This window comes from Physeter macrocephalus, chromosome 14 (genome assembly GCF_002837175.3).
Source record: "Physeter macrocephalus isolate SW-GA chromosome 14, ASM283717v5, whole genome shotgun sequence".
NCBI classification, from domain to species: Eukaryota; Metazoa; Chordata; class Mammalia; order Artiodactyla; family Physeteridae; genus Physeter; species Physeter macrocephalus.
The window spans coordinates 104,190,595-104,216,299 of record NC_041227.1 but is presented as its reverse complement, the minus strand read 5'-3'; the positions used below and the strand labels follow the sequence as shown (position 1 = coordinate 104,216,299).

At 52.7% G+C, this 25,705-nt stretch overlaps 1 long non-coding RNA gene across 1 annotated transcript; it reads right to left on the bottom strand.

Annotated features, from left to right (window-relative positions):
- Nucleotides 1-24,128, bottom strand: LOC114487638 (uncharacterized). Its single transcript, XR_003682863.2, has 3 exons — nucleotides 24,049-24,128; nucleotides 17,063-17,168; nucleotides 1-5,665 (listed from the first exon to the last, which is right to left on the bottom strand). It is a non-coding gene; the product is annotated as an uncharacterized lncRNA (long non-coding RNA).
- Nucleotides 24,129-25,705: the final 1,577 nt, after the last annotated feature.

Here is a 25,705-nt window from a genome sequence, read left to right as displayed (position 1 = left end):
TCTCACCGCTGTGGCCTCTCCCGTTGCGGAGCACAGGCTCCGGACGCGCAGGCTCAGCGGCCACGGCTCGCGGGCCCAGCCGCTCCGCGGCACGCGGGATCCTCCCGGACCGGGGCACGAACCCGCGTCCCCTGCATCGGCAGGCGGACTCTCAACCACTGCGCCACCAGGGAAGCCCTCCTAGGGGTCTTTTTAAAATGCAAGTTCTGACTCAGTAGGGTTAGCATGAGGCCTGAGATTCTGCATTTCCGACTAGGCCCCAGGTGACGCCAGTGCTACTGCTTCATGGCCTCAGCAGGAATGGCACCCAAAACTCAAGGTCTTGGGCAGATGGCTAGCAAGTTTATAAGATTCTTCTCTGGAAGTCTCAAAGGCCGGCTCTGTCTAGCCAGGCTAGAGCTCACGGCCTCCTGGAAGTAGACAGCCAACCATATGCCCTCAGACTGGGGCACAAGGACCCAGAACCAGAGCTTGTCCTCAGATGACTCTCTCTTTGGCTTCATGTTGTTGTTTTTTGGCGGTGGTGGGTGAGGCGGGGAGGGGTGGTCTAGCAAGAGCCTGCAGACAAGCGTGGCCACAAAGGCACACTAGCAAGTTAATCATGACACCGCACCCCGCATTCCCGTGGAGCTGCCTTCTCAACACCGTCTAAGACAAAAGCCAGAAGGAAAGGGTCCTAGTTACTTTCACTCAGATTGGCAGGGTGTAGGAGGGCACGGCCCGACCTGGCACCATGTCCCATCCAGAAGGAGCTGAAAACAACTGCACCTCTGGTCAGCCTGCCTCCTCTGACCAGCCAAGCAGGAAAGCTTCCTGCCTGGAGCTGGCTAGGTAAGCGCACAGTTGAAGGGATTCCAGGGAAACATGAGCTGGGAAGGGGCTGGACGGGCAAGTCCCTCCGGCTTTGAGGGTGGTGCATTTTGTGACCCTAAACAACATCAACAACCCAACACTGACTGGGCACCTATTATGTGCCAGAGAATTTTGCAGAAATACTCTCATTTGATCCTCACATCAACCTTGCAAGTCAGGCATCACTGCTTTCGTTGTACAGATGAGGAGACTGAGGCTCAGTGGATAAGTAATGGAACTTACAGAGGACAGAGTCAGGATCGGAAGCCAAGCTCAAAACTCTTAAATCTCTCGATGCCTCAACTTACCCTTTCACAAGGAAGAGAAAGGGGTATAAATCAACAGAACTGAAAGTGGCTTTGGGTCTCCGAGAACAAAGGCTGCTGCTTGTTACCACCGTTATTAATCATTATCCTCATCAGAAGTGTAGTTAATAAGAGATACTGGGAGAAAAGGTTGGTGTCTGTCCTGGCGTTCAGGGGGCTAAGCCCAGACCCCTGTGGTCCCCAGGCCCTCGAGGGGAGGGTGAAATGCACCTGACGACTCCGGGGTGAGTACAGGAGCGCTCAGGGGAAGGCCCGGCTGTGGGACACAGCTAGGGTCCGAAAACCCAAGAGCTCAAGGAAGGAGACAGAGCTGGGTCACAGCCGCATGTTCCCGGCACCTGGGCCACCGTGCCAGGCCCACGGCTGGAAATGAAACTCAACTTATGCGCCCATGGGTCCTGAGGGCCAACCTGAACCTGTGCCCCATCGCCTCACCCCTGCGTAAGTCACGGAGGCGTCGTGAAACAGCCAGGGGCCGTTCCAGGACTACGGCACCAAGGGCCAAAGAGGCCATGCTGGGAGCCTCTGTCCCATCGGGCCCCAGGCCCCTCCTCCCAGCACCATGGCAGCTCTGGATTAATATTACACCCAAACAACCCCGACGGTGGCTCCTGACCATCCAGCTCGGTGAAGTTCTGAGGCTTAAAATAAAGACAAGCGGGAGGTGGGGGGAAACAAAAACAACACGGGATGCACAAGGAAGCAACAGTGTAGCCACTGAAAATGTTTTAAAACCACACCATTTCTTTAAGAATGCTCATTCTACAGTGTTACATGAAAAAGCTACATACAGAAGTATGTAATTAGTAAGATTACCACTAATTGTTTTAAGAATCTATGCACATTAAAATAAAGAACAGAGGGAAATACAATCAAATGTTATTGGTGGCACTATCTAAATGATCAGAATGATCATTTTTGTTGGAAATTAAGCATTTTCCAGTTTTTCTGGAACGTAATGTAGAATGTAAACTACACAGGGGGCCAAAGGAGCACGTTCTTTTTTTTTTTTTTTTTTTTTTAATTGAAGGACGGTCGATTTACAAGAGGAGCACATTCTGACTCAAGTCCTGTGTCTGAGGAGTCAGGATGAAGACTTGCAGAGAGGGCACAGCCCAGGCGAGGCAGCTCACAGCAATGAGATGGCACAGGCACGTCTGCAGTCCAAGGCCACCACGGGGCTATGGTGCTCAGACCTGGGCCAGTGGGGGACCCTTCCCAAGGGGCTGGAATTCTCCAGGGAACAGAACAAAAAGCCCCTTAACCCTTAAAGTGCTCTAAAGGACTCTGGTGAAAGGCGCCTACTGAAAGAGTGCAGTCAGGTGCTCTGCCCCAGGCTGGGGGCAGCAGACAGCTGCCACTGCAGGCTCCAGTGTCCCTCGAGACTCCCAGCCGAGGGGGATTCCTGCCTGTGCTGCAAAGCCCCACCAGCACAAGGACAGAGGAGAGCCGAGCTTCACCATATGGGGCTCAGGAGCCTCCTGGGAATGCCGGCGGGAGGGGGAATGGCAGGTCCCTAATCCCTGTGCAAATGTGAAGGAGGGAAGAGGTTTAAAGTGAAGGAACAGCACCAGCTGTCGCCAAAACAACACTAATTACAGGGGCTGTGCCGCCTGAACCAGGCCGGGTTCTGCAAGCAAAGATCCTCCCAGCTGCCTGTGCTTTGCTGCCTTGTGGATGGGTTGCAGGCCTGTCACCCAACTGGGCAGGGAAGCCCAGGTCCAGGAAGCGGCTTCCACAGGTCCTGCTTACTGAGACGTCCCCATCACAGGGTCAGTTGCCTGGGCTGCGGGCCAGGGCCAGGAGACACTGGAATGTGGACAGGACTAGAGAAGCTCCTTCTCTGGAGATTTTTTTTTTTTTTTTCAATTTTTGGCCGCGTTGGGTCTTCGTTGCTGCTCGCAGGCTTTCTCTAGTTGCAGCGAGCAGGGGTTACTCTTCATTGCAGTGCGTGGGCTTCTCGTTGCGGCGTCTTCTCTTGCTGCAGAGCACGGGCTCTAGGCGCACAGGCTTCAGTAGTTGTGGCTTGCGGGCTCAGTAGCTGTGGCTTGCGGGCTCTAGAGTGCAGGCTCAGTAGTTGTGGCATGCGGGCTTCAGTAGTTATGGCTCGCGGGCTCTAGAGTGCAGGCTCAGTAGCTGTGGCACACGGGCTTAGCTGCTCCGTGGCATGTGGGATCTTCCCGGACCAGGGCTCGAACCCGTGTCCCCTGCATTGGCAGGAGGATTCTTAACCACTGCGCCACCAGGGAAGCCCTCTGGAGCTTTTAAAGACCTAAGTATCTTGAATAGCAACAGTAAAATAGGAAAAGAAAATTGATGTCCTTGTCCCTTGAAGCTGGAGAAGGGGCAGAGTCAAGTGGAGAGACCAGAAATGCCAGTTCTCAGGGGCCCCTCACTCGCAGCTCACAGCTCATCATGGCAAGGAGCTCAAGTTCACCATCACTGACGGGGCGTCGGGGTGGGGGGCGGGGGCCCTGGACGTCCTCCTGCCCAAGGCGTTTCTGCTGAGACCCTGGGGCGGACTGAAAAAGGCCCACACTCAGGAAGTCAAGGAGGTAGGAAGGGCCCGGGGTCCAGACCCGGGTTTTGTCCCTGTTCTGTGGCCTCCTAGCCATGGGGCCGCTGCCAAGGCACTTCACTCCCCTAAACTAGGTGTAAGCGGTACCCATCCTCGCTACTGCGTCAAAGTGTGTGCGGATCCACGAGAAATGCAGGCAATGGTACTTCTAAGACTATCAAATTCTAAACAAATGGAAGGTGTCATTATGACTAGTGGGGCGTCATTATAAAGCGGGGGCATTTTGCTTCTCTCTCATGACAACATGCAAATTAGAAGCAAAAACAGACACACGCCTTTTTTTTCAAGCCCTTCACCCACACACTCTAAAACAGGACCGGATGGGGCTGCCTCAGGAACATAGGATGGGGCTTCTGAACCAGAGGGGAAAGGGAAAGGGAGAAAGGAGTAAACAAAACCAGCGAGACTAGGGAAGAAGTAAGAAGGTTAGAACCCAGATTCTGGCCTCCTGGGAATGAGCCCCACGTCCCTGGGAAAGAGGCCGAGATAAAAGAGAGGCGCAGCTGGGGGAAAACAGGCCGTGAGAACAGGATGCGATTGTTCACCAGGACAGGCTGAGCAGCCACCCCGGCTTTGTGCGTTGATGTAATTAAGGCCCGGTAGGTGGGGGCCGAGGTTTGGAATCCTTTAGCTCCTCGCTATTCTCCCGGAACAGCTGAGCCTGAACTTGGGGCTGGAACTGGGGGTGGCTCAGCTAAAAGGGGGCAGCGGCCCAGGCGGCCAGAGGCAAAGCCCTCATTCCTGCCTGAGAGGCACCTCCTTCTCCCCAGTACTGTCCCCGGGAGTTCCCTGAAGGCCGGCCTCTGCCCTGACCCCAGTTAACACTCCCACTAATTGCTGGGGCTGCGAGAGCCCAAAAGCCCAGGGAGCAAAAGAGCCAGAGTTAATTAAGGAGAGGAAAAAAAAGTCTGCTTCTCTGTTCTTCCTTCTCCTCCTCCCTGCTCCTCTGGGTCGGGCGTCTAGTTTCAGGGAAGCTCCAGAGGCAGGGATCTTCAGCTTGGAGCCAAAACCAACAATGGCACATGGAAATTACTGAACGGGAGCAGCTGGGCCGCGAGGGCTTCTAGAAGCCTTGCTCCAAAGCTGTCCAACTCTCCAAATTTCCCAGAGGTATGTCAGGGAGCCACTCCCCCCCCCATCCAAAGGAAAGCCTCATGGTCTCAGTCCAAATACTGTTTGCTCTCAAATAACACAGCACAAGTTCTTGCTACCAAGGTGGGATTCCTCCAGAGGGCAGTGGGGCATTCTGTAAGCTAAACAGTAATAGCGCAACATAGGCATTTGACAAATATTACCTCATCTAATTTCACAACTAGCCTATGAGGTAAGTACTGTCCTTCTCCCGACTTTATAGCTGGGGAAACCGAGACTTAGAGGAGATAATTAATTTACCCAAGTTCAACAAGCCAGCAAGCGGCAGAGGAGCGATTCAGACCCCTGCACTCTGACTCCAAAACCTGCCACTTGGATATTCTAGTACACTAGTAACAAGCCTTGTGGAGCTTCTTAGCCAAGGGTCCTTGAGGTTTCGATGAGGTCCAGGGATCTCCCTCCAACGACATCAAATGCACAATTTAATGTGTTTGGGTGTGCGTACACTCTTCAGGGTGAAGGAGGGTGTCAAAGTTCTCTTTAGATTATCAGGGGGGCCTGGAACCCAAAAGGAGGTTAACAAACATGCGCCAGTGAGGTGATACCCCAATCAATGCTTCTGCTAAGTTGACTCCAGAACACGGATCTTCTAACTTGAGTCCTCTACTTTTTCACTTCTCCTCCTTGTTCTGAAGAAACATCCAAGCGGGAAGCTGAATTTCTCTGCAAAGAGACGGTGCACTGGCAGTTCAGAATTAGGCAACTTGGCACTGAAAATCCATCCGACCTGCTTGGGAGAGGGTATCCAAGAGATGCACTGTCGGGGGAGGAGAGGGAAGAGGTAACAGTCCGGGTGAAAGGGATTTCCCACCCACTGCTTATTACTTCTTCCCACCTCTGCAAAACAAGTTCCAACATTGTCCCAATTCTGATCCTTGGTTTTGCTTGGATTCACATAGAGGAGAATGCCTTACCAGCAGCCCCAAACTATCAGAAATTCACAGGGGGAAGAAAGTTTCTGTTCCAAACTAATTTTCTACACTTTTAAAGACAGCTGTCTGACTAGAAGCAATGGCGCTCCTTGACTGGAGCCACTGTCCTCATTTTCAGATGCTCCAAGACAGCAAACAGTAACAATGCTGCTGCTACCCACAGCTGACAGCCAGTATTATCAAGCACGCATTCTGTGCTTTACCCACGCTTACCTCATTTAACCCTAACTCCAACCCTACGAGGCAGAGGCATTATGATCTCTGACTTACAGGCGACAAAATTAAGACTCAGAGAGGCTAAACAGCTGCCCAAGAACACACAGCAAGTGAAGTGACAGAACCAGGATTCAAACCCAAGTCTTTCTGACCCAAAGATGGGGCCCTAGACCAGGGCCACTTAAAGCAGGTCTGCAGACCATTCAGAAACTGTTAGTCGTGGGTCCTTGGCGAGCTAAGCACAGGAAAAGAGAGTAAGTAAGGGTTTAGAGACGTTTCTAGCAATTTGATATTGCTACCACATTCAAGCATGCGACGGCAGACTTGCCTCTTTGAACAGGGAAAGCATAGAGACCAGTTAAGACTTGTGCAGAGGGTCACGCTCATCGGGCCACATATCCATCCCCAAAAGAATGGAGTAAACCAACCGTCCTTCACCTCAGAGTTTGGGAAGCACTGTCCTAAAGCGCTCTGCAAAGACGGGCATCTATGCCACTCAAATGAGGCCACCCCCTCGGTTGCCCCCCTCAGCGAGCAGTCTTCTAGCAAGGCACTCCTCAGGCTTTTACGTGCCCACAAACCACCTGGGCATCTTGTTAAAATGCAGACTGACTTGGGCAGCCCGAGGTGGGGCCCAAGACTCTCCATTTCTAACCAGGTGGCGTGGGTGCTGCTGGTCTGGGGACCCAACTTCGAGGAGCAAGTTTCTGACGGCACATCACACAGGGGCGGATAAGGCTGGTTCCAGAAACTCCACCGGACAAAGCCAGCCAGAGCCCAGCAAAGGGCCCAAGAACAGGCTCTCCCCCCCGGGACTGGCTGTGAGGGGGCAGAGGCCCTGCATGGGACCGGTTCCTATCACAGGCAGCCCTAGCAACACACCTTGCCCACCCCAACCTGAGCCTGGGACACCAGGGGCCCTTTTTCTCCTGAGTGGCAGAAACAAGGCCTTAAGGGCAGAGAAGAGCGGCTCTGAAGCATTTGCTACCTACAACCAGACCCGAGAAGAGGAGGTATTCTGATTAAACCGTGCTTCCTGCCTCAGCTCTGCTCATGCCACCCTGTAGCTGGATCTCGGACAGCGATGCCCTGGGAGGACTACCACACACGTGTGTTTGGGTCATCCCTGGAGGGCAGAAATGGCTCCTCAGTGGCCACTCCTGTGACCAGAAAGGGCCACGAGCAGGGGAACTCCAAGGGGAAATGGTTCCCACTTCCTTCAGGTTACCTGTCCTATTCCCTGGAAGTTCTTGACCGTAGAGACTTTCCCCCTGATTACCAATCTGTCTCTCCTAATTCAACTTATGGCCCAAGGACTGAAGGACTATGTACTTATTAAAGGGGCAATTCACAGTAAAAGGCTCAGATCTCCCACTCATTCAGGGATTCACTCTTTCGTTCAAAAATATTTATGGGGCAACTGCCACGTGTCAGGTACCACGATGGACTCGAAAGACGAGGGACACTTCCTCACTCTTCTCTAAGAAGTAGGGAATAAATGACTGAAGGGGCCATGAAACCAAGCCATTAACTAAGGCAAGGGGCACTGCGTCTTCCCGGAGCCAGAGGGAAGGCGAGCTTCTGCAGAGCAGCTTTCACATATGCATGGACTTAGGGAAAGTCAGTCCGAGGGTGGGGCTGGGCACTTGAGGCCGATGGTACCTGACAGGGGCTCCTTGACTTGACTCACAACAGGGCGCAGAAAGGCCTGAGAGCTACTGACACACACAGCAAACTCAGAGGGGCGTGACATCCAAACCAAAATTGTCTGGACACGACACGGACCCAACTCTGGGGAAAATCAGGCTGAAAAACCAACTCCGGATCTCAGCTGACTCTCATGAAACCACGAGGCTCTTTCTTCTTTGCGAAAGCAAACCACATTCTCCTACCTCCAAACCCTGCCATGTGCTATTTCCCTACAAGATGCTCTCACCAATGTCAGTAGTACTACCACCCCTAATTGTGATAGCCAAAAACATCCCCAGACACTGTCCATGTCTCCCAGGGGACAAAATCATCCCCTATTTGCGAACACTGCACTGGAGGGATGGCCGGAAACCCTCTGGCTCTGGCTGTGCATGAGAAACACCTGGGGAGCTTCTAAAACTCACCCATGCCTGGGTCCCACCCCCACACACATTCTGATTCTGGTCTAAGATTCTATACGTAAACAAGAATGTCTGTCACTTTACAGGCCCTTAATGTTGCTTTAACGTGCTGGTTGACTCATCCATTAGACTGACTCTCTCCAGAAGCATGAACTACATCTTTTTTTACCCTCTCTCCAGAAAGCTCCAGACGATGCGCCATGCAGTGCCTATTTTATGCTAATCAGAAGAGTCTGGAAAGTTCTTGAGCCCTCTCCACCCCCACTTCAAATGAAGAAGCCACTTCAAATGGCACCATCTCCCCCAGATGCAATAGTAGACGACAAGAAGAATCTACAACCTCCAAAGCTCAAAAGCAGGAGGGGACAGAGGAGATGGGGGCCGATGAGAACGCAGCCACCTGATTTTGGTCTCAGTGTCCAACCTCTGAGTGAGTCCCCCTTCATGCTCTCCTGTGGGTGTGAGGACCATTTGCTAAATGGCCAAGACGCCCACCTAGGTGTACTCAAGTTTACTGATCCCCCACTTTTCTTGACCAGAATGGGGGCAGCAGCAGCTGTAGAAACTCCAGTCTACCTGACTGAACGCTGTTTTCCTCAGGCTGACGGTGACTTGAAAATAAATGCAGGCCCAGAATCAGCTCCTTTCTGAGCTGGAAAGGTTAGGATCTTTCCCCACACCTCGCTCAAGGATCCCCAGGGGGATCTGGAGAGCCGACTGACAGAGGCCTGGCCAGTGTTAACAGTTAACTGATGTAGTCAAGTTCAAGTCCTGCCTCCCCATCTCCCCACACCTGAGGCTGCCCCTGCTGGCCACCTCTTGGGACGAGGCCAAAGAGGGATGGAGTGTCAAGGGAGGAGATCTGGCTATTAACCCCTATAGCCGCCCTAAGTGGAAATGCCTTCATCATTCACACATTCATTAACAAATGTATAGAGAATACCTTAAAAGTGATATAGGTGCTTAGAGAGCAGACATGCCATTCTTCCCAATTTTTATCCTTGAGTTAAAGACAAACTGAAGGGAGGGAACTCCAGCGGCCAAGCTCCCCCAAAGACAGCAAAGGCTATTCAAGCTCCCAAGATCAGCTTTCTCGCTAAAATTCACTGGCTAATACATAAGAATGTGAATTGCCATTTGGTTACATTACACTGAATGAATGACTTAGTATTTTCTCTGACATTTTCTCATTTGCTAGTCATTGCCCAAAGGATGAGCGAGTCTTAAAGATCTGCTTCAGGTGGCCCTGGCTAGCTTGCTAAAATCCGTCTAGGGCAGGGGTCCGCAACCCCTGGGTCGCGGATCGGTAGCCATCCGCGCGGCCAGTTAGGCACCAGGCGGCACAGCAGGAGGTGAGCGGCGGGCGAGACAGAGGAGCTTCATCTGCGGCTCCCCATCGCTCGCACAACCGCCTGAACCATGCCCCAAACCCCCCAACCGTCTGTGGAAAAACTGCCTTCCACGAAACCGGTCCCTGGTACCAAAAGGGTTGGGGACCGCTGGTCTAGGACATCGAGGCTTTCTTTCCATTCTAGGAGGCCAGAAGGATAGTGATTTTTTTTTTTTTTCCAAGCTTCCTTCCCTCCCCTCAATTACACACAGACACACACACACCCTGTTGCCTGGAGACGGAACACATTCCTCATGCTTACGTTTCTTTTCATTCTCCAGAAGCAGGAGCTGTGGAAACTGGGGCCTCCAGGAAACAAGCCTGGGGCGGGGGAGGGGGGGACCCAGAGTGACACTTCCTCACCAACAGGCCACCCCCTCCCCGCTGCCCCCCTTTCCTCCCCGGGTCTGAAAAGCCCGCTGGCTGGAACTGAAGGGCTCCCACAGGGAACAAGGCCCCCTTTGAAAGCCCGTGTTGACCGCAGCCCGCCCGGGGTTGCCATGGCCACGGTCCTCCTGGCAGCCCGGAGCCGGCGCAGCGCCGGGACACCCGTCCTGACCCCCTCCCCGGGGCCCCGCGGGCCCCCGACACCCCTCTCCTGCACCCCGCAGCTGCTGGAAGCGCCGATTTTCCTCAAATCAGAAAACATCCTCCTAAAGGGGACGAAAGGGGATTACGGCTCCCCCCGGAGCAGGCCGGCGGCGCCTCCCTCCGGGCCCTGCCTCCCCGCCCGGCCGTCCGCTCACGGGGACAGGGACCCGCACGACCTCTTTCTGTCATTCATTCTCGCCGTGCCCGGGGCCCAGCGGCCGGGGAGGTCGGGAGGGGCCGGCTCGGCCTCGGCCTCGGCCTCGGCCTGAAGCCGCGGGCCTCCGGGACCCCGGGCCTGACGGCGGCAGCCGGGCAGCTCCAGCCTCGCCAGGCCCACGTTCCTCCCGGTCCCTCCCACCACCACCCCCGCCCCGCTCCGAGAAGCCAGCGGGAGCCTGGGCCTCTGAATAATTCAGCCTTCAAACTGCTCTGTGGTCGGAAGGGTTTCTTCATTTATTTTTTAACTCTCCAGGATCTGCAGTTTCACCACGGGAAGCACTTTAATCCCAAACCTGGATCTGGTTTGAGACGCAGGGCCTCCCGGGACTGCAGGGAAGGGGTCACTGAACTTCCAGAATCCAGCCAACCGCCCACCCAGCGCCAGGGCTGGGAAGCGGCTGCAGGTCGGGAGGAGGGCGCAGGCCTCCAGGGAGGAACTGAATTACTAGAAAGCCCTGAGCATCAGCCCCCTAGACTGCCTCTAGTGGGCCATCCCCAGCCCCCTCCAGCCCCCCACCCTCCCACCCCACAGTCCTCAGGTTCACTCTGACTCAAGAGGCCTGGAGCACACAGTGTTACCACACGGCCGCAGGTCCCTGGCATCGGCCGGCTTTGGCTTCCGTTAATCGTATCAGCTAATATTCTACTGAGCTTTCATTTCATATAACCCTCACAATAACCTAATGAGGTAGGTACTGTGAATATCCTCATTTCACAAGTGAGGAAACAGACTGGAGGAGGTTAGGAAATGTCCCCAGGTCACAGAGCTAGCAAGTGAAGAAGGAGGATTCACACCCAGCTGTCTCATTCCAGACGCCAAGCCTTAATCCCCATGTTACATGGCCTATGCATATGCTGCACACGGCATCCTCAAAGCGCAGAGCTAACTCAGCCCAAAGAGGTGAAGAGCCTTGCTTGTAGTCACACAGCCCACTGGGGCAGTGTCGGAGGGGGACTGAAACGCCATAATCTGGGCTAATATCCTTTTCACAATCACAGTTTCAACTACCGAGGCACCCATATGTACACAGGTGAAAGCACACTCAAAGTACTCCCTCTTTTACAACGTTACGGTCTAACGGCCTATAAACGTAGCTTGACCCCTGGCAATGCCCCATGCTAGGCCTGTCCACTCCCTCCAGTCTCTGCTCCATGACCTTCCAACAAACAGCTCCCCTGCCTCCACCAAAACTCAAATCCCCTCCCACAGCATTATAATCTCTCCCATCCCCCTTCAGGGCAGTGCGGATCTCCAAGATCCCTAACGAGAAATCCCACACCACCCTGCCAGCTCATGTTTATGCAGCACTTTATAGTTCTCAAAGCTCTCTTACAGACATTATCCAATCAGCTCGACAACCCTTGAACTAGGTAAGCACCAGCACATTTCTGAGGACTGCCCCACCCCCATTCACAGGGGAAAGCCCCCAAGCCAGGTGGTACTATATGACCATGTGTTCCTGATCATCACTGCTTGGACCAGCAGGAGACAGCTGACACAAAGGAACGATCAGATTCTTTCCTCAGGAATTTGAATCAAGGTTCTGAGATACAATTCAGTCTGATGGTTACTGGAAGGAGGATGGGTATATTTGGGGGCCGAGGACCCACGACATCTGGCACACATGCACAGACGCAGTGGCATCCTGCAGTTCCAGGCACTCGGGAGGCCAGCCGTATTTCCTGCCCTTGATTCCTCCATTCCCCTGTGGCTTCAAATAGCTCAAGCTGGCTTCTGTTACTTGCAGTCAGTAGAGTCTGAACTTACAGATGGGTGGATAATTATCCTCCTTTTGCAGATGAGGAAAGAGGCTCACAAAGGTGGAGTGACTAAATGAGTATCACATGACCAAAATGTAGTAAAGGAGAGGTTAAAATCCCTGCGATGTGACTCTCCTTCAGCGCCATCTCTTGCCTGCTTCCCTGGATTAAAGAAAGTGGCAGGTGCTCCCTTCTTGTTAGTGTTAAAAAAAAAAATTATAACTGAGGGTAAGTGATTAGGCTGGAGGCACTCCAGTGGATTAAAGCCAGAGACAAGAAACACAAAATCCTCTCCTTTGAAACCATGAAGACAACCCTTTGCTCCTCTACATTTCCCAGCCTCCTCTGCAGTTAGGTTGGAGCCATGTGACCAGTTCTGGACAAATTAAATGCACACAGAAGTAACAGGTGTCAGTTCCTTGCTAAGGCAGTTAAAAGCCAGGCGCTGGGGAACTGTGATGGCCCCATATTCCAGATGGTGTGGCTACAGGTGGGGGAGGGCTGTCTAACCCACGTCAGACTTTCCATGAGCACAAATGAACCCTAGATGGTGTCAAGCCACTGGGATGTCAGGGTTTGATTATTACTGCAGTACAGTCTAGCTTCTCTACGGGCTGAAACACACAAATCATTCAACCGGGGCCCTTCAGCACATTTCTCTGGTCTGCAGGATGCTGTATTTGTTTGTCTAACATTCATTTGTTCAACAAATATTTCTAGAACATCAAGACTAGATGCTGTAACATGTACATACAGCCAAGAGCACAGCAGTGAAGAAGACCCAATCCCTCTCCTCAAGATGCTCCCTATCTGGTGACCCACAGGCCCTACACTGGAACCAAAAGGAGCAGTCTTACAGGTGTGAAAGCAGGACCTCCCACCCAGCCACTGGCTAAACTGAACCCCAAGAAAAGGTAAGCTTCCAGGAGGCAAAGACAGCTTGTCCCAGCGACTCCGGGAGGGTTGCAGCCAAGACTGAGTTCGCACCACGTTTTCATACCCTGGGCTCTACCAGCTCCCCTCCTGCCAGCCATGCGGCCACACACAAGTGCCTCCCTTGCCCTGGGCACAGAACAGAGGGGAGAAGGCATCAAGGAGGAGTCATCAAGAGAGCAGGTGGCTGGTAGAAAACAGGAGCAGCAAAAGACATGGCTCATCTGCCCTCACCCTCTTCTGCAGCAAGAGTTATCTCCTCTGGGAATTATACCCCTGCTTAATTTATTTTAGCCCCCAAAGTCCCCAACAGCTGAGCTTTTTCCCGCTGACCCCATGTAGTTGAGGGCCAACCAGAGAAATCATCACTCTGTCTCTTTCTGCCAAACGCTAGATGAGGAGAGAAGTGAGGCAGGTAGGGCCACCACATACAGTTGTGCGGGCTGTTCACTGCGCAAGGTGCCCATCCAAAGGGGCAAATGGGGCTGGAATCCAGCCTGTGCTCTGCTTACCAAGCTGCATACCCTGGAGAAAGGGTCCCTCCTTCTAATTCACACAAAGGTGTCTGCTCTATGCCGCGTCCCAGAAGCACTGGAGCAGAGGCTTCTCCACAAGGAGCGAAGAAGTTTGGTGATGGGTCCGTGGGAATGTACTGTACTAGCCTCTCTCAGTTTGGAGTATATTTGAAAATTTTTACGATAAAGTTTAAAAAGAAACCACATCCCACTCAGTAAGTGGCTGTATTACTTAGGCATGTTACTTTACCCCTTAGCCCTCAGCCTTGGTTCCCACATCTGAAAAGACAATAATCCCTGGCTCATAGTTTGGTACAGGACTAAATGAAATGACTGAAATGAAATGCTTGAAACGAGTGAGTCCTCTTACACATGGGAGCTGTTAACAGTAGCTACTGCCGATGGCTGGGGCAAGAAGGAAAACGAGGCAAGATGCGGGCAGCGGGGCCTTGCGGAGAAAAGCAACCGCCCTGGGGAAAGTTCGCCATGAAGCCAGAGGGCGTCTGAAAACACAGCCCTCGTATTACCATTCCTAAACTGGGCTTCCGGCGGGGCTGATCTGAGGGAGTTTTCTTGCAATCCCTCCCTCCCGGGTGGACTTGGAATTCCTCTGGGGACTCCAGCCTCAGCTCACAATCCAAATGACAGTCCACAGCAAGGTCACGAAGAGTGGCTCAGAAAAGGATGTGACCCCCAGCTTCCTCGCCAACTCAGAGACAAACAGGGCGGCTTCTGGGTGAGGCGGGGCAGGCAGGGAGTACTCACACCTGGAAGGCTCCTATCTGAGTTCTAAAGAGAACAAGAGGTCCCCAAAGATGTCCCAGGGGACTCAGGCGTTAGCACAGGGAGGGCCCCACCCCCTTCATGGGGTGGAGTCCAAGTGGCCATTCATGTCCCTAAAGGTCAAAAACTATGTTTGCAGCGTCTAGTTGTATGTGATGAACTTTTACATTATTATCTTCAAAATTATCACTGCTATGTAGGAATTTCACCAGTGGTTTGCCATTTTAAAATGACACACACCCCAATTTATTTCCCCTTAAGGCCTGTTCCTTCCCCAGAGCCTCACGGGGATGGAGAGGGCTGGAGGTGGCAGTGGCACAAAGCTGGGAGCCCTTCCCAAAGCCCCTGGGGGGATCTCACCCCTGGCTCGAGCTACCAAGACCTTCTGTGTCGGCCCGGCCTCTACCTTGGGATACCCACACAGAAGGCCTCTGGTTTCAGTCAAATGCCCTCTCACTCACTCGTGCTTTCTTTTCTTTCTTCTTTTCCAAGATGAAAGCTAATAGGATGATTCATTCGCTTAAGTCAACTCATGAGAAGAAAGGAAGTCACCCAAGTTCCCAATTCTCTCTCCTTTGAACACCAGCCACTCCATGGCTCACCCCCATATGCATTTCATAGAAATGCAATAACAAAGAAGAAATTCCACTAAAAAGCCCATCCTTCACCTTGCCTTTCAAGTCTCAAGAATTTGCTATCGGTATCCATGGCAGTTAGTTCTAAGTTTCTGAAGCTGTCACAGCTGAGGGCTGAGCTGGGATGTAAAGACAGGCTTCCAAATAAAATGTGATAGGAGAGCAAAGAGACACATGGCCCTTAAATCCACAGTGCAGCCCCTCACGGCAGAGAGTAAAAATCCACCCAGAAAATGTCCTTCTCTGTCCCTGTCGGCTCTCTTCAGCTCTGTCCCAAACTTAGAAACAGCTGTTTCCCTATAACTCCAAAAAAAGCTCTCATATGCTCCATCTCCTCATTCTTTCCAACACTGGGATCTGCACACTTAATCTACCTCCAGGCTCAGCTTATCCCTCCCTCAGCTTGTCAAATAAGAAGAGGAACAGTCAAGGAGTAAGAAGTACAACACGACAACAAAGCCCTCTTGGAAACACCATCTACAGACTCAGCAGCCTGGCTTTCTGAGTTCAGATCCCAGCTCTTCAGTTACCTAACTGTTGTGACCTTGGGCACGTTGACTTAACCCTCTGAGCCTCCGGCTCCTCGTATGGAAAGTGGTAAATAATACTATACTCATACGGGGCTGAGTAAATAAATGTATACTCTTAACATGTATAGGAAGGTGATTGGCATGCAATAAATACGTAATAAAAATGTTATCATTATTAGACCATCACAACCATCTAGTGCAACAGGGATTATTATTACCAGCTCTAGTTAACAGATATGTTCAAAAGCCATTTGTTGCCGGGGTACAATACTAGATTAACCTCAAGAAAAGTACAAATTAAGAAATTAAGTGATCTGCTCAGAACAACACAGATGACACAGTCCATACATGGCAGAGCTCAGCCTGGATCTCTCATCTTGGACTCCAAATCGCACACTCAGAAATTTCACACTTTAACACGCTCCCTTCCTCAGGCATGGAAATTTGAGAAGTCCCATGGATCAGCATCAAAAACAGATTTCAATTCTATAAGCCCCAGAGCGTGGCAGTATCTCAAGAGAATGTTGCAGGATTTGCCAAACAAAATTAATTTCCATTTGTTTTCGTATTCCAAGAAAATATACCAAAACGGCCTTATACCACCTCACCAAAGGTGTCAAAAGACCCCTCAAGGCCAAGGATCACACCCACCTCAACAATAGTTCAGGCTCCCTCGGGAGGCTCCCAGGCTGTCAGCAATTTGCAAAAAGGGTCAGTGCAAATCATTTGGGAAGGCATTTGTGCAGGCCTGGCCTAAGACATGTAGACTTCCACCAAGCCCGTAGGTTTTTGAAACCATGCACTCTCCTCACCCTTGATAAAATAGCAGCCAGGCTACAGAAATATTTCCATTACACCCAAAAGCCTGCTTGCCACCACAACTCATTGAAATGGATGTTTCCAATTTGAGGAGAGCTCAACAAAAATATCGAGAAACACCCCAACCTTTCCAGCAGAGGTAACCATTCTGACATTTAGGAAACCTCTGAACACTAGTAAAGGATGTTTGTGGACACAGATTATTTGGGAAACATATGCCCCCATGCCCAAAGTCTAACTATATCTAATACATGGATTGAGCCCATTTCTTCCAGCTCTATTATGAACGTTCATTCATTAGAAGGTTTCTACACGAGTACTTTCATCAGTGCTCTTTGTGTATTTCAAGACTGTGATGAAATCATCTTATGGCCATGCTGGAGAGAACTAGGAATAAAAAGAGTTTAGCACTGGAGCCCTGGCTCTACCACTAACTAGCCACGTGATTTCATGAAATGATGATAATAACAATAATAACAACAACAACAGCAGTAGCAGCAGCTAACATTTACTGAGAACTTAACGATTTGCCAAGCACGTGCTAAGGGCTTAATAAGTGATCCTCATTAGCAAGCATTAGGGGATATTATTACTCCCATCGTATGGGTCAGGAAACTAAGACTCAGAGAGCTTGAGTAACTTGCCCCAAGAACACAGCAGCAACTAGCAAGGGTGGATTCAAACACAGGCAGTCTGACTTGCAGTTCTTAACTACATACCATAGTTCTTTTCAAGGTGCTTAATAACCCAGGACCACAAATTCCTCTAGGAGCCGTCTGGATGATCTTCGAAATCCTTTCTGGCTTTGAAATTCAGTGATTCTCTCTTTTAGAAATAAAATGAATTTATGACTTCGAGGAATAAAATGCAATGATGTTCTAGCACTGCTAAGGTGGGATGAAACATCTGTGTCTGCCACACCCAGATCCGGTCAGGGGAGGAAAAGTGCTGATTTTCTAGGATAATGATGCCCTGTGAAACCACCAGACTGGCCCCAAACCGTCTCAGGAAAAAGGACAAGCTTGAAGACAGCGTCTTAGAAGATGCTCCAACTTGCAAAGGTCTGCAAGTTCTCAACTATCAGCTCTCAAACCTTCATTTGTCTTTTTTTTTTTTTTTTTTAAGGAAACTCAAACGCAAGAAGACGCACGTTTTAAGGATACTGGTACAAGGTGTGTGTAGGCCTCGTGGCACATTTACACCTGGTTTTCCTCTCAGCTCTGCACCTGCTCATGCAAAACCCACCTCATCCAGGTAATCCGTGTTTTACAGCTTCCCTACAACCTCCCAGCTCAGTAGTCCTGTAATCGTGCGGGGTTTTGCCCTGTGCACACCTGCTGATATCTTCCTTCATACGCTGCCTCCCAGTCCATAGACACACACATGCTCAATGGCCGCCTTCCCCGACTCCAGCTCTGATTCCTCTTCCTCCTCTCCCTGCTCAGCACAGGAGTTCCCTGCCCACCCACCTTGCCACTAGTGGCAGCCAATGGTGAGACTCTCCCAGCTCACTCCTCTCACTCGCCCTAGCTCCCGCGCGTGCTCTCTCTTCTCTCTCACTCAGCTCCTGGTACGGCCTGAAACCGAAACTAATCTCAGACCTGAACGAAGTGAAATCGTTTCCTACGCCTGATCACCCTACACGACCACGAAGAATCGTCTCCTCAGAGCTCCAGATCTAGCGTGTCGGTCGCCGGGAAAAACAGAGCTCTGCAGGTGCCTGCTAACACTCGATGCTTCCTTAATGAACAGGCAGGAGGAAGCAAGAGATCCTCCACAGGGTTTTCTGCTGCTGCTTTTCTTTAATTTGCACAAGTTAATTTAAATTCACCCCGGGAAGTAAAGTTCACCACCCCGTATTTTAAATTCATTTTCCAGCATCGGTTCATGTTTGGCTCATTTTTAAGCAGATTCTCTTCTGAGAGCAAGCCTTGCTCCCTTTGGAGCTCTCTGCAGCCATCTTGCTTGCTACGCAGCTTAGATGGCTAGACCACATGCTTTTCCTAAATTTGAAAAATGCAGCCTTTACTTTCATGCTGGGAACAAAAACAACAACTACAACAATAAAGGAACATAACGTCTGCCCTTGAAACCCTTTCAAAGAATTACACATTTTGAGAAAAATCCCAAACTGTTCTGTTCATCATTCTTGCCCCCAGCATGCTTTTGGATGCCTTTCTCTGCTGCTGGGGGCACCGTGTAATGATTCAGTTGTTGGCTTGGGCAAAACAGAATTGAAATGGTAAATGTACTGGCCCAACAAGTGTTTGGTAAAAGAGTAATAACTTGTGGATCGTCTGCTATTTACTCTTCATTCAACAAAGTTTACTGAAGGCCCTGTAGGTATGCCTGAAGCTCGTCTAGGTGCTGGGCCAGGAGGGTGAATAAGATGACCGCTAGCTCCGACTGGGCCATTCTCAGAAGCATCTTGTGAGTAGGAGGTGAAGCTTTTCTCTAGTGCCAACAGCCAGACAAGCGGTCAACTACTTGCAGGTCTCCTGCAGCCCTCTTCGCGAGGCGTGGACTCCATCCAGTAGGGCTGCGGAGTGCCCCCAGAATGCATGCCCTCTGACAAGGATTGACACAGGGCAGCACAAAGCCGTTGGGCAGATGTGGTTTGTGTCTTGGCTCATTAATTAATGAATGAGCCACTTAGGGTGATGGGCATTCTCCAGTCACTTCGATGGTAAAAGGAGGGGTTAGGCCAGATTTGAGCAACATTCTAGCTCAAAAACTCCAGCTCCTTTTCCCCTCCCGTTGCTGAGCTGACACAGATCTCGAGGGGCCCCTACTTCATCTTCCTGCCTCCAGATGAAACCTCTTAAACCACAAAGACAAACGGAACTTCTCCCCATTTCTAAAGACCTTCGGGGAGGGCCACTCCCCTCCGCTCCTGTGAATCACTTGTTCTCACATCTCACATCCCATCTGCAACACTGTCCTCAGACCTTACTCGAGTCCTTCCTCTGCAGTTTACATTCATTTGCCTCTGGTTCTGCTTCTAAGTACGGAGAGACAAGAGTGAATCACTGTGTTCTGAGCAAAAACTCTTACAAGATTTTTATTTCTTCTTCAGCATGTTCACTGCAGGCAGTATAGGAGGTGACTTTAAAAACCACAAAAGCATCAAGGTAGCCAAATAAGGCAAGGGTGTTGCAGGATCCAGAAAATTCGACCCTCGGTTCTACTCAGAATTCACAGAGTGGGAGAGCGATATACTCTGTGGTCAGATCCAAAGCCCATGGGGCAGCAGCCACCTTTACCCTCACACAGCTCAAGTGCCCCCTCCTGCAGGAAGCCCTCCCTGTCCCAGTTCCTCTTCTGGCTGGAAAAGCATCCCCCTCTTTAGCGCTTCACCTCAGTGCAGCATTTGCCATGGCAGCTGGAGCTCTAGGCCGACATGTTTATCCCCCCAACTAGACTATAGCCATCTCTCAGGCAGGGGTCATGTCTTAGTGATCTTTGTACTCAGGGTCAGGCCCCAGGAGAGTGTCTGGCACTTAGCCAGTGGTTCTCAGTAGGCTGTGCTAGGCTGAGCCCTCCAGGCACGTCCCAATGATGTCTGAATGCTGCAGTATCATCCCTTCACCCAGAGCACGGAACCCCTCCAATCCCCCCACCCAGCATCCCCACCTCTCAGCCCTTGGCTCAGTAGGGGTCTCTCTGAGACTTTCTCTAAAGATGTAAGCTCTAGAGCCAGGCCTCTTGGGTTCAAATTCTGGCTCTGCCAGTCTCTAGCCACGTGACCTTGGTCAAGTTATTTAACCTCTTTATATCTCCGTTTCTTCACTGAAAAATAGATATAATATCTCATAGGATCCTGTGAGGATGAAATGAGCTGATCCACGAGAAGCACTTGGAACAGGGTCTGACCCACGGCAAGTGCTCAGTGAGAGCTGGAATTATTATTTCCCAAGCCTATTGCTTCACAGAACCCCTGACCTGCCCCTGGCAGCTTCCGCTCTTGACTGACATTGGGCCTACCCTCCCCCCACTAGACCCCCTTCCTCCAGGCCCCTTCTGCCCGTTCCTCCAGGACCAATATTAGCATTAACATAAAAAGCCATTCAACCCTTTTTACTGATTATGGTCCTCCCCCCACCTCCCCCCACCCACCAGCTTAGAGGGCAAATTCTCCAAAGGGAAGGGAGAAGAGTTGGTTCCACAGCAGGGCTGCGAACGCCGGGTCATTCTGCCCCCAACTATGTTTCTCTGTCATCCCTTGACATTTCAGCTCGTCATCTCCCCTCTGCTCAAAATTTAAGCCTCACCCTACCCCATCCCACCCCTTCAAAAGCCAGCCTCAGCCTCTAGTTTTTACCAAAGATCTTCCTTAGCAATAAGAAGCCTCAGAACATTAGCACCCAAGTGAAGAAATAATAATAATAATAGCAGCTTCTGTCTGGCATAGATCTCCTTTCATTTTTTCTAAAGCTGAGAAACTGAAGCATCTACAAAGTCATAGAGTAAGATGGAGAGCTGGAATTGCAACTGGGAATATGTATGTAACTTCAGATCCTGCATTCTAAACCACTAAGCTATTATGGAAATGGGCACAGAGTGGCCAGATTGCCTCCTGGGGCTGGAGGTTAGAGGGATTTGGAAAGTTTTCAGCCCACCAATCATTCCTCAGTGCATTTCACACTTTATGAAAAGGGAGTTTATGTTGACAGGCATTGTTACTCTGTTTATTATTCATGATCTGTTTTAAAGATAAGAGCTATAGCTGCATTATTAGGAGTCCATTTATATTACCCTGACACATCAGAGATGCCTACTGGGAGGTTAAAAGCAGAGAAGAACTGAGTGAGCCGACATAACCAGCATTCTAAACTCACCAACCTGTGGCAGCCGGTGTAGCGGCCGACAGACAAGTCCTGGCCACCGATGAATGCGAATCTCTAGTCACCACAACGGGACCCTTACATCCCAACAACACAACTTCCAAGTTCCAAGTCAGGGACCACTGCACCACAGTGTCTCCAAAGCCCTTTATGGTTCTCACTTCCTGTAAGTCTAAGAGCCAACAAAACGGAGACATCACCTCCTCCAGGCCACCTTGTATAGTCAGAGGTGATCCCTGTCTGACTCCCAGCTTCTTTCCCCCCAAGGCTCCAGAATACACCTGCCTATGTTGCTTATTGCCAGGATTGGGGGAATCCATCAGGGCAAAGTAAATGTAGGAAGCTCTGAAGGAACAAACTAGTCTGAGTGCTACTACATGCTCAACACTGCTTGCTAGGCAAAGAAAAATCTCCATGAACTACCATTGTCTGGGGGCACTTGAGCCTAAGAAGGGCTTCTCAATACCAAGCAGAGAAGTCACAGACAGCAGACCCTACTAAAGGCTCTTCCAGATCCCCAACAAGTATAAATGCCACCAACACCTGAGCAGCAGCCCAGGGCCCAGTGAGCTTTCGCTAAGAAGGAAAAGGCAGGCCAGGCCTCCTTGGGGGTGCACTGGGGATGGTGACAGCCATTCCCTCTGGCCCCGACTTGCCTAGTCCAGAAGGATCTAAGGAACCTACTACAATACCTCGATCCTGGCCTTGAACAACTCTGCCCAAAGACCTCCTCAAAAGGAGGATTGTCTTTCACACTTACACTCTCCACTGAAGCACCTTCTCCTACCTCAACCCCATGGGCCCAAGAATGATCTGGGGCTATTAAAGCACCTGGCTCCTATTCTGTTGAAACACCAGAATAGCCATCCCTCACCCTAGTCCCTGCATTTACCTCTAATTCAACAGTTCTGTGGCCCTGGCCCAGTTAGTGCCCAGAGCCTTCTCACCACATAGACAGCAAAATTAGCCCCTGGAGAAGGGCCACCACATCGGCCCCCATCCTCTGGCTAGCTGTAGGGAGCTGGGATCTGGTCCAGAGTTTCCAGGTCTCCATGGCCACAGCCCAAAGTTGCATCGGAAGGTCATGAGAAAAGCCCTCTTGAGAGGTCTGCTCTCCGCACCCTGGGACTATTCACTGACCCGACACAAAGGAGGGAACAGTTCTGAATGGCCTAGGCTGGACCACAGACTCTAGATCAGGGGTCTCAACAGGGGCCCCAGTTCCAAGTGGCACAGTGACCTTCTGATACTACATACAAAATGTGCCCTTACACACATGCACGTGTCAGAGGGAGGGAGGGGGGAGTTAGAGTTGTCACCAGATTCTCAAAGGGACCCATAACCCCAACTCTTGCCCCAAGCCCCTCCCCCCCGCCCCATCATACCATCATCCCTACACCATCCCAGCTGCCCAAGGTCTCTCTCCTATTTAAGGATGTGCCCAGGCCCGAGGCCCCACTCCTGATCCCCTGTCTCCTGCTCCTTCCAGCTGCAGAAAGTGAACGGGGGTGGGGTCCCACACACACCCTCCAGCTTCCTGGTGACCTGAGCCAGGTTTCTCTCTCCAGCCCAGGGATGCCATCCTCCATTCAAACTGAGGTTCCAAAGGCCTCAACTGCCAACAACAGAGAAGGACCCATTTCACACTTGATCCCAAGGGGGCCAAATCTCATGGTGAGACAACTCCCTTCATGAGAGAATTCCTGGTGTCCCTCACCTCCTTCAGGCACACCTGGCCCCAGGCTGTTAAGATGAGCATTCCTGGCAAAGAAAAGGAATGAGAGGCCCAAGCACCTCCCTGAGTCCCTTCTCCCTAGCCGGGCGGCCCAGGGTGCTGCAGGATAACTAACCGGAAGGCTTCCTCCCCGTGCTCAGTGATGCTCCTGCCTGAGGGTCAGGTGGGGAGTGAGAAGGTCTTGTATCCTATATCACCTCTAGGACAACTTAATAAATTCCCAGTCACCCTCCACTCTCACCACAAAAAGGAAAATCTAAAACCTCCCTCCTCTTAAATCAAATTCCTCTCCAGGAATTTCATTTCAGTATAAATTTCTTGGAACTAAAACTTCTTTTAACAGGAAAAGAAACGGGCAAGCCCGTGCTAGGCGTTAAGACAACAATGCAACCAGAAAATGAAGAGGAAAGAAAGAATTAGCGCCGACATCAACCCCCTGGAGCTTAGAGCCCCGGGCACTTAGGGCCGGAGTGGGGGGCGGGGGGAGCAGGGGCGGGGACAGTGCCTGGTGAACTTTCCCTGGCAGAGCCACGAGAGATGCAGCTCCCAGGGGACCGGGTGGAACCAGAAAAAGCTGAGCCGACCTGTGACATCGGCGGGGACAGGAAGCAAACCTCCCCTTTTCCTAAAAGGAGCTCTGGCCCCGGCAGGCGCCCCCCGCACCCCCCCCCCACCGCCAGCCGTCGCCAAGCAGCCAGCGCCCCCCCACACCCGGCCCGGGCCAAGCGGGGAGGGGCGCCCACACACACAAGGGGGAGCGGCCGGGGAAGGGGCTCCGGGCGGCGCCGGCTCGCCGAGGCCTCGCTCGCTTTCCCCGCGCTGCCCGCCCGAGACCACCCCTCTCCCCGCGCGCCCCGCTCCCAGGCCCCAGGTGCCCGCTCGCCCCGCGCGCCCGCGGCCCGGGAGGAGGCGGCGGCTCGGGAAGGATGCGGGGCCAGACCCGCCGCACGAGGCTGGGGCGGCGCGGGCTCCCGGCAGCCGCGGCGGCCGCCCAGGGAATCAAACTCGCGCCCGCCCGGCCCTCCCGGCGGCGACTCGGAGACCGGGCCCGGGAAGGTGGGGCCGGGCCGGGTCGGGGCCGCGCGCGGGCCGGGCGGCGCCGGCGGGGAGCGAAGGGAGGTCTTACCGAGCAGCCGCGCGCGCGTCCGCTCCCCGCGGGCCGGAGGGGCCGGGGGCTGGGGGAGGGGCGCGATCCCGCGGCGGCGGCGGCGGCGGCGGCGGCGGCGGGCCGGGCGCGGCGGCGCGGCTGGGGCGCGGGAGGCGGGGAAAGCGAGGCGCGGCCGGCTTCCTAGCGGCGGGAGGCGCGAAATGCAGCTGTCCCTGCGCGGCCGCCGCGGGGCCACAAGTAGGGCTGCGCGGGGAGGAGCGGGACTGCGGGCCGAGCGCGGGCCGGGCGGCGGTCCCCAGACCCTCTCCGATGCAGACCCCTCGGAGAGAGGAGGGAAGCGGTATCGGGGTCCGCCAGTAACGCAGTCGCGGGGGCCGGGGGCTGCCAGGCCAAGACGAGGCGGATCCCCGCCGGACCCCCGCAGCAGCCGCGGGGACTCCCGGCTGGCGGGCCGGAGGGCGTGAGCGGGGAGTCTCGGTCCCGGGCAGAGTGGGTGCGGGGCATCCTGCCCCACCCTGCTCGGGGAGCGACGCCGGGAGGGAGACCAGAGACCTCGGCTGGGGGCGGGGGAGACCTAAGAGCTGGACTGCCCGAGAGGGTGCAGAATGTGGACGCGCATCTGGGACCTGGGACAGCTGTAGTGGAGGGGAGGGAGGCCCCCCGGGGAGTAAGGGCTCAGGAAAGTAAACAAAGTAAAAGGCTGAGGTCAAAGGAGATGGTGGGGAGGAGGTCAAGAAATCAAAGTAGTACCCATTCACACCATCAGATGCCACCTGCCATCTCCCCGTCTCCTCTCAAACATACCAGGTCACTTCAGGGGCGTCTGAGCCCTGAGATCTCCCACAGAAGAACTTGTTTAATAAATGGGAAATCAACTTTGGCTCTTCTTTTCCACATGGTTTAGTTTCAGACTCCAGCTGGGGGGTGGGTAGGGTGGGGCAGGGGGTGGGTGACCTGCCAAGCATCCAGCTTTGAAGAGGAGCTACCTAAGGAAGGGATCTGAGGCTGACGAAGGCCAGAATGCAGTTCCAGCACTACCCCCAGACAGCTTGCCAAGGCCTGCACCCTCCTCCTGGACAAGCGTGCCTTAGAGACCCACTTGCCCATCTGGGTACAGATCTTAGGGTACAGCTCCCTCTCCCCTCCTCCCCTGAGGGCTTGCAGACCCCGGCTGAGACAACTCAACGTGCTCAGCCACAGAGACATCTGAAGGTAAAAACCACAAACCAGAGTGCCCCAGACGCCCCTGTGTTTCCATCATTTGCATGTCGAGGGTAAATTTCTTCAGCAGGTTGGGACCCTGGGAGAGGGAGAAACCTCAGAACCACACCCTCTGGGGAGGCCCAGCAGTAACTAGCGTGTGGAGTTGAGCTCCAGGGCCAGTTTCCCAACCCCCTCCCGGGGATCTCCTCTCTCCCACCCACCTTCACTTGGTGGTACATTCAGTTTTGGGGGCCCTTGAAACTCCAGGAGGTGGTCCCTAGACCCCAGGTTAAAGACCCTTAATCTGGAGGGACTGACGCATGCCTCCGTGCTGACTCCTCTCTCCTTTCCCAAAGTGGTAACCGAGAGCTCAGGATTTATCCTCCTCACTAGATTATGTTATACTTGCCCACAGTGCAGTTCATGTGTCACTTTTCTGCTTACTTGCAAGGTCCCTCTGCAGTTCCTCTCC